Below are 9079 nucleotides of genomic sequence, written 5' to 3' on the forward strand. Positions count from 1 at the left end.
GAATATTATATACATAATAAATAAATAAACATTTTAAAAAAAATAATGAGGAAGGGTGAATACAAGGAGTAAAAGGCTTCAGTGAGAAGTGGGACCAAGAAGATGGCTCTGAGGATCAGTAGTGCAGATGAAGAACCAAAAACAAACAAACAAAAAAAAACAAAGTATGTGTGAATGGTTCAGCAGCTAAAATGTTTACCATGCAAGCAAGAGGTCCAGAGTTGGGATCTCTAGAAGCCATATAAATGTTGTCTGAGCATGGTAGCCTGGTTGGAAACCCACATTCTGAAATCCAAGACATGAGATCCCTAGGGTCAAATGATGCCTTGGACAGCACATATTGACAAGCTCTAGGCTTGATTGAGGGGCCCCACCTTAAAGAAGAAGATAGAAGAACAATGAAGGGTGAGTCCCAATACCAGCTTCAGACCTTCACAAGCGTGAGACCAGAAATGCACACTCACCATTGTGTGCATTTGTACTTACACATATGCAAACATGCATACACAACACGCACACACACACACACCCCACATAAATAAATAAACATAAAATTCAAACATGTAATTAATTATGCAATATTGAATCTGAGAAGCAAGTTTAAGGCACTCTTTTTTATCAGAGTGCCTATTAAAACTTACCCTGGTTCCTTGAACTCACGATCACTCATTTTGTTACCAATATAAGCCTTCAAGTTATTACATTGGTGAAAACTGTTGAGTGATACTTATAAATAATGTAGCAATACAATATTAAACTTTGTATACAGTAAAATGCTTCATGCAAGAGGACATCATGTTGAACCCCATTAACTTACAAACATCAGAATTTACTTTCTGAATATTGATGTTTGGGTGAAGCTGGACATGCATGGGAACATGAGGCAGGGTGGTTTTAGCCCATTCTCTGTCCAGAACTGTCTCTGAGGTTGTTTCACTCAATGCCAATATGTTTTGACTAAGTTTGCGTATTAGGGCTAATTACGCATATTTAAGCATATCAAGAGCTTTCAGATTGAACAGGAGTTATTTTAGTGATTTAAAGAAACCCCACTGTGAGAAGATATAGCTCTTTCCTCCCGTCTTAAACAGGGTCTTATTAAATCCTCTTAGCTAAAGTCCTGAGGAAACTGTATGTGAGCAATATAATAAGAACATTTTGCTACCATTTCACTAGGAGATTAATAGGTTCTCTGTGGGTGCTCCAGTCTCCAGATGCATTGTATTTTTATACAGAAAAGGGATCATAGTCATTGTTTTTCTCTTTAAGGATAAAGCAGGCAGAAAATGGGACAAGAATTGACACATACTGTTTAATACTGTCTAAATGGAACAATTCCTTAGAGAAGCAACTGATTATGGTTGAAACGTATTGTTGAAATTTCTCTCTATAGGAGGAGCAAATTCCTGGCCTGCAGACTGACTCTGGCCATCAAGACCCATCCCCCTAACTTCATAAACATGCTGATACATTGACAACTGGCATGCTAAAAATCAGATCCTACACATCTATCACACATTCTGGCGGCCTCATTCCACTGGGTTTACACCACACCTCCCTCCTATAACCTGGACATGTTCTCTCCCTAGTCCACACTGTTTTCCTCTCCTTACCATTGCACGGCTTCCTGTCAGTTTCCTGCCTGGCCTAAACTCTGCTGTATTTCCAATGACAGCTCAAGTTATTCCTCTGAAGTATTCATAATATAATCTATTTTTTCTTTTGAATTTTCAAAAATTAATGAATTCCCTATCTTCAGTCCTGACTAAAAGCTGGAAACAAAATAGTAACGCATGCAAAAGTTTTCTATCTCAAAACAGTCATCGATGAAGAAAATAGGCAGCTTGAAGCACACAGCTCCACACAGGCTAAAAATCTCTAGAAACACACAGCTTTGAAATATTCATCTTAAGAACGTTCAGTGTGTTCTGAGAAAAGCACATGACTTAGGCAATATTTTAGCCATTCTCACCCTCACGTGAAGTGCTGCATGCAAGTTAATATTCAGTAAAATCAAGGAATCCCTCAAGGTCAGATTTCTTTAAGCTTTACAGCACTCTAGATATAACTAGATAATTTTCTCTAAAGAAAAGAAACGTACTTTCAATAAATAATTGTTTCCAGGAACAATAATAGCTCTGTTCTAGGAAAAATCAAATCACTATCATATTTGAGTTCCAGAAATTCAAGGAAACTGTATTCCCACCACTTTAGTCACTGTGTAAAGCTATGAGTGAGAAGCAGTGTAACCACTGTCTCTATACCTACTATAGAAAATCTGTAGCACTCCATCGTCTAAGACACAATGACATCAGGTCAAGAAAGGAATACTTATTATTGCCAGTAGAAACTCAGAAGGGGGAAACTTTCTCTGAGTTTATAGGAGAAATCAAGTTAGCAAAATTAATTTCAAAATTAGAATCAAATAATTTCCATTTAAAAAGAAGTAAATGTAATAAGTTAATATTTCTAGTATATCTTTATGTTGGCAATTGTCTTAGTTTCATTCACTGTGGCTTACCAGCGGATAAAAACTTAGAAGGCAATTACTGCCTGTCTCCCAAAATCCATTTGAAACAAATGTATCCATCTCCCCAGCCCATGCTTGACTTTTGATAGACCCAGTCTTTTGCAGACCCAGTGTTGTCAACAGAAGTTGTTGTAGTTCATGGTTGCAATGAGTGTGCCCTGCCCAGAAAATAGCATACCATGCCCTTTTCCTTACCTTCCAGCCTTCCTGTTCTTTCTAGAGCACCTTCTTCAAGATTATCTCCGGCAAATGAGGTAGATATTTTAGGATATTTTAGTCCAGTGTTAGGACTGAGCACTCAACTCGTTCCTATTTGCAGTGCCTTTAACAACCATGCCATTTATTAAAGAGAGAAACTCCTCTGCCTAAGGCTGAGTAACACTTGTCTGTGTATATTAACATAGGTAATTTGAAAGAACCATGATGTGGCTGTCCTTCTGTATATGTGTTGCTTTACTGGTTGAAGAATAAAGCTGTTTTGGTCAATGACTTAGCAGAGTAAAGTCAGGTGAGAAATCCAAACAGAGATGTATAGAGAGAGTAAGCCGAGTCAAAGAGATGCCATGTAGCTACCAAAGGAGAAAGATGCCCAGAACCTTTCCAGTAAGCCACAGCCTCGTGAAGATACACAGATTAATAGAAATGGGTTACTTTAAGATATAAGAGCTAGCTATAAATATGCCTAAGCCATTGGCCAAGCAGTGTTGTAATTCATATAGTTTCTATATAATTATTTGGGTCTAGGCAACTGGCAAATGAATGAGCAGTTTCTGCTTACAGCACCATATTAATATATTTAAATAGAAGCAGTAAGATCCCTTCCCTCAGGGTCAGTGCCCTATTTAGTCAGAAGCTGTTATGCAGGATGAGATTTATTTATAAAGTTCATGCTGGGAAACAAGTCCCATTCAATTATAAAGTGGTTGGTTACCCCGATAGAGGTATACTACTATGGTACTAGTACACACATCTTGCCTAGTATGTTGGTACTGTAGTTCATCAATGTGATAATATGAATGCAATTGATTCCCATAAAGTTTATAGGGAGTGGTACTATTAGAGACTTTGTTGGAGTAGGTATTGCCTAGTTGGAGGAAGTATGTCACTGTAGGGGTGTACTTTAATGATGTTGGAAGTCCTTCTGTATATGTGTTGCTTTTATTACTTAATGAATAAAGAAGCTGTTTGGGGCCTGTGATAAGGCAGAATAGAGCTAGGTGGGAAAGACTGAACTGAATGCTGGGAGAAAGAAGGCAGAGTCAAGGAGAAGTCATGGAGTCACTAGAGGGGAAAGATGTTAGCTGTCAGCTGGAACGTTGCAGGTAGGCCATGTGGTAAAATATATTTAATAGAAATGGGTTAACTAAAGATAAAAAGAGCTAGCTAGCAATACATTTATGTGATTGGCCAAGCAGTGATTTAAATAATATAGTTTCTGTGTGGTTATTTTGTGGTCTGGGTAGCCAGGAACAAACAAGCAGCCCCCTAATATACTTTAAGATCTCGTATATGCTCAGTGTATCTCCCAGTGTCACAGTTGGTTTCCTGTTGCCTGAAAGATGTAGGACTCTCAACTACTTCTCCAGCACCACATCTGCCTGAGCTACCATGCTCCCCACCCTAATAATAATGGACTGAACTTCTGAACTATAAGCCACCCCAATTAAATGTTTTCCTTATAAGAGTTGCCCTAGCCATGGTGTCTATTCACAACAATATAAATCCAAGCTAAAACAATCATATTTATAGCTAGTGGGTGAAGGTTGATGACTTTTCTCCCCCAGCAGCCTGCGTAGCAACATCCGGCACTATGAAAGCTAGGTGGCAAAGAGGAAGTTCCAGCTTAGGTCCAGCTTGATTTCTCTACAACTAGCAACCAAAGTGTATGGTGTCTTCAACAATAGGATTTTTTTCTTTCATCTAGTTGTGGTAGCCAACTAGTAAAAATGGAAAAAGGCAGTTTGCTTGTAGGGGTACTCTGGGGTCTCCTTGACCAACAACTAACATGGAGGTACCCCCAACTGGCACTGGGGCTTCCATTGAATAACCCATGGCTTACGAAAGTAACTTTATCCAGCTAAATCATATATCTCCCTTAAAACTTATTTTTACATTTTATTTATTTATTGATTTATTGATTTATTTATTATTTTTGTCTGTTTAGAGAACATTTTATTGTTGCTCCAAGTGTAGAAACTTTCAAAGGTGATGGAGGCTTTCAGAGCATCTCCTCCAGGACATGGATGAACTTCTGAATCTCAGTCTTTGCAGGCATTTCAATGTATTTCTCCCCAATTCGAGCAACCGTGCTATCCACAATTGACGAGTTGATCTTAACCTCCCATTTTGATACTTAGCTTTGACTCATGAGGTTCTTTTTTTTTAATTTATTTATTTATTAAAGATTTCTGTCTCTTCCCCACCACCGCCTCCCATTTCCCTCCCTCTCCCCCAATTAAGTCCCCCCCAGCCCGAAAAGCAATCAGGGTTCCCTGTCCTGTGGGAAGTCCAAGGACCGTCCACCTCCATCCAGGTCTAGTAAGGTGAGCATCCAAACTGCCTAGGCTCCCACAAAGCCAGTGCGTGCAGTAGGATCAGAAACCCATTGCCATTGTTCTTGAGTTGTCAGTAGTTCTCATTGTCCGCTATGTTCAGAGAGTCCGGTTTTATCCCAGGCTTTTCCAGACCCAGGCCAGCTGGTCTTGGTGAGTTCCCAGTAGAACATCCCCATTGACTCATGAGGTTCTTCAGCATTGTCTTTAACTTAGAGAGAACAGCTTTATCTACAGGAGATGCTGTGGTCACCATGCAAGGCACATTTTTATGCTAAATACTCATAGTGGTGGGAAAGGTAGAGATGACTCCCTGTGTGTTGGTTAGGTAACTGTTTTCAACAAGTAAATTCATTGGCAATCAGTGGAGAAAACTTTTCCTTCCTTATGATGCCCTTCAGACTTTTTATTTTTTGGTAGAGCACTTAATGCAGGGATTCAGAACAACAAGAAATACCTTGGGATCCTTCAGGAGTTGTCCCAGCAGCAAAAACTCCTTTTCCACTTAATCTAGCTTATCCTGTTTAGAGCAACCTTCTATGCCATATATCCAAGCAGGGGGCCTCACTAGCTTGGCAAAGGGCCTGACCACAGATGTACCGAAGCTCCACACCTGTTCGGACAGACTGGACGCTGCTGGGGTGGCCATCTATTCCTAAATTATATTTTTAATTGACTGACAAATAGTAGCTTTTCACATATCTATCTTCTTCACTTCCTAATTTATAATTTCACAATATTAAAAGATTACAACATGATCATTAGTCCACAGCAGTAATAAATAATAATAATAACTACGAGGTCTATTAAATAAGTTTAACAAAATCAAAATGTCTGTTCACCATTTACCACTGATGTACATGTAAGCACTGCAGCTCAGATGGAAAAGGATCCAGATTTTTCAGATTTGTAACCTTACCCAAAATGCTTACAGATCTTAAGGTAAGATTTATACTTTAGCAAACATTTCAGAGAGTTAGAACAAAACCAAAAGCGCATAAAATGAATAGCAGTAGTCCTCATTGGGAATAGCCTGTCCTTTTACTCTGTTCTGCTCTCCTTAATCTGCCATAGAGCAGGGAGCTCCTCTGGCATGGTACAGAGTTTTGTAGAAAACATTTTAAACAAACATGCTTGGGTCTAGAGGAGGGCAAACCATACCCCAACTCCAGATCCAGCTTTTAATTGAAATGACAGCATAAAACAATAGTCTAATGCCGTTCATACTCCTCAATCCCTGTAAAACTGAATCCAGTCATCTAAGAACAAAGAAGGCTTAAAGACAGGAAAATGTTGAGCCCTAAACACAGTCTGGAAACTGCAGGAAGGAAATGAGAGACACACCAGTCAGGGAGAAGTGTGTGTCAGGTATGTGTAAGCTGCAGCTGGTCTACTCCTTTGTTTTCTCACCTCCTAGTAGATCGCTCTTATTTTTTTCTATTTTTTGAGACAAGTGTTTTTGTTTTGTAAAATAAACTTCAATTAAAATTATTAAGTTTTTGAATGCATTTCCTTTTACTTTCTCTTTTGTCTGTGTCAATGGTGTACATGCATGTGTGTATATGTGCTTGTATGTGCATAGGCACACATGCCTGTGGTTACACATATATGTATATGCATGTTCATGTGGATCCCAGAGTGCCTTTATTGATTGTTTTCCACCTCCTATATAGAATCATGGAATCTCCATTGAATCCAGAACTATCTAGTTCAACTAATAAGACTAGCTCGGGAAGCCCATTGTTTGAACTATGGCGTGCTAAGATTACAGGTGGGATAACATTCCCAACCAGCATTTATGTGAATATGGGGACATAAACTCAGCTCTTCGTGCTCAGGCAGCAAGTTCTTTATCCACTGAGATATTTACCTAGCCACTATCACATATTTCTTATAGAGACTAAAATCTATACTTGCCAAACAAAAATAATTACACCTCAGTCTCCATGTTGAACTGTCTCAAAAACTCCAAGTGATTACACCTAGTGGCAGAAGTGAAGCGGCCCAGCTTCTTTCTTAATAGAATTTGTAGCCTATGTTCCAACCAGAACTTCTCGTACCCTGCCACTCACCACATTCTACCCTTGTCTACATTGGATGGCTTGAGGCAGATTCTGGAGGTGGAGCAGGACTGCCGATGAGACTCTGAAATATCGATTAATTCAATCCTGCCGGCATTTCTAGCTGTAGGGAAGGCAATCACACCGCATGTTCTCTACTCAAAAGCCTACTACCCTCGGTCTGTAAAGTGGACATTCTCTTATACAAGATGAACAAGATAGCCTGGAGCAGTTCCAACACACTCCCTGCTCAAAGAGAGCAAGAACATGGGCCGAGTGAGAAATACAAAGGTATCTGGTACCTGCAGATTTTATGGTGTAATTGGGTCACACCAATGGCCTGCTCAGGTTCTGTTATGCATGTAACTTGACCATGGATTATGATGTGGTTGATTCATGAAGGAGCTGGCGTTCGCAGCTCTCAGTAGATGCTGCAGCTACTAAACTAGAATGATCTCTTTTGTCCTCCTATCTTTTCCAGAATTCTTTTAATGATTCCCAAATTATTTGAGATAATGGATAAAACTTAAAAGTATCAGTTAAAGAGGCAGAGAGAGAGTAAAATGGAGAGACAGGAGCACAGTATAAAGTTATGATAAGCAGAAGTCTGAGATGCTACCTAGTTATAAATGATTTAAAGTGAAAATAGCAAAACGGTTTTAGATTAGGACTGTAGGGCATCAATAGTTAATTTAAAAGGGTAAAGTTTCAAGTGTATTAACATTTGACAGAATCATTTGGTTTAATTTATAATGATTTTCATAAATAAAAATCAAAAGCTGCTAACAATTTTATGGTGTCCTGATTGCCATTTACTCTGAATTGACCGTTATAATATAACAGTTAGTACATTACCTTTAGGCAACTTCTTTACATCATCAATAATGCTATAAAAGTATAATTTTCAGTTTATCAGTATTTGTATGTAATTACAAAGACTAATTTTTATACAACGTTAAAATATCATTTAAATGTGTATTTGATGCCTCCCTGACTTTACTGGTTAAAATAACTTATCAGTTATAGATTTTTTTTAATGATACATTCCATCTGTTTAATGCAGTAGAGAGATTTCAAATTCATGTCTTTGGTCTCGATTTCCCTGCGAGGTAACCAATTTAAGTGAAATAAAGCGATTTTTAATGGAATAGACTGTTCAAATGACCCTATTTCCTGAAGAGGGCATTTTCATGAATATTTATTTAATCTCTTTTACTTTTCTCAGGTTTTATTTTAAATTATGTTCACCAGTATAACCTCGGTAGTTGAAAAATCTATTTTTTTTCATGAAGGTACTGAATAATAAACACATACCTGTTGCCTAAGTTTCTAAAAGGTCCTATAACTTGCTGGTAAAATATTCATCTTCTGCCATCCAACCACAAATAACAGATATCCCTTCTCTTTTCCTTTAAATATTTAAAGAAAAATTTTAAAATCCAAACACATAGAAATGATACTACAATAGTTGCAACTACAGAACTTTAATCCATCACAAATACAAATTATTGATATGCATGAAAAATGAAGTGAAGAACAAACACATACACAGAACTCAAAACTTTGTCTCTCTAAAATACATGACTATAACCAGTATACATAAAAAACTTGAAGGCAGGCCATGACACATTTTTATTAACTTTTCCAAAACTAACTCACATAAAGGTTTTCCTTTCTTAATATTCTAGCTAAAACATTACAGCATTTTTTTCTTAATTTGTATCTTGAATTACTAAAAACAGTCAAGGAACATATTTGGCCTGTGATATATGTGAATTTTCATGAAATATTACCATTATTTAAACTAATTGGAAAGGGGAAAATGCAGTTTCTAAGACACATTCTGTTCTGATGTTTCTGAGTCATAACAAAAAAAAAATCTACAGAAAATCCCTGAGCCATGCACTCAAGCTTAGAAGCATAACATATCATATCAT

The 9079-nt window shown here is 37.8% G+C and overlaps 1 pseudogene; it reads right to left on the reverse strand.

Annotated features, from left to right (window-relative positions):
• Positions 1–4748: 4748 nt before the first annotated feature.
• Positions 4749–5731, reverse strand: LOC142854040 (ATP synthase peripheral stalk subunit OSCP, mitochondrial pseudogene; annotated as a pseudogene).
• Positions 5732–9079: the final 3348 nt, after the last annotated feature.

The sequence above is a fragment of the Microtus pennsylvanicus genome, chromosome 7 (assembly GCF_037038515.1).
Source record: "Microtus pennsylvanicus isolate mMicPen1 chromosome 7, mMicPen1.hap1, whole genome shotgun sequence".
Taxonomy (NCBI): domain Eukaryota; kingdom Metazoa; phylum Chordata; class Mammalia; order Rodentia; family Cricetidae; genus Microtus; species Microtus pennsylvanicus.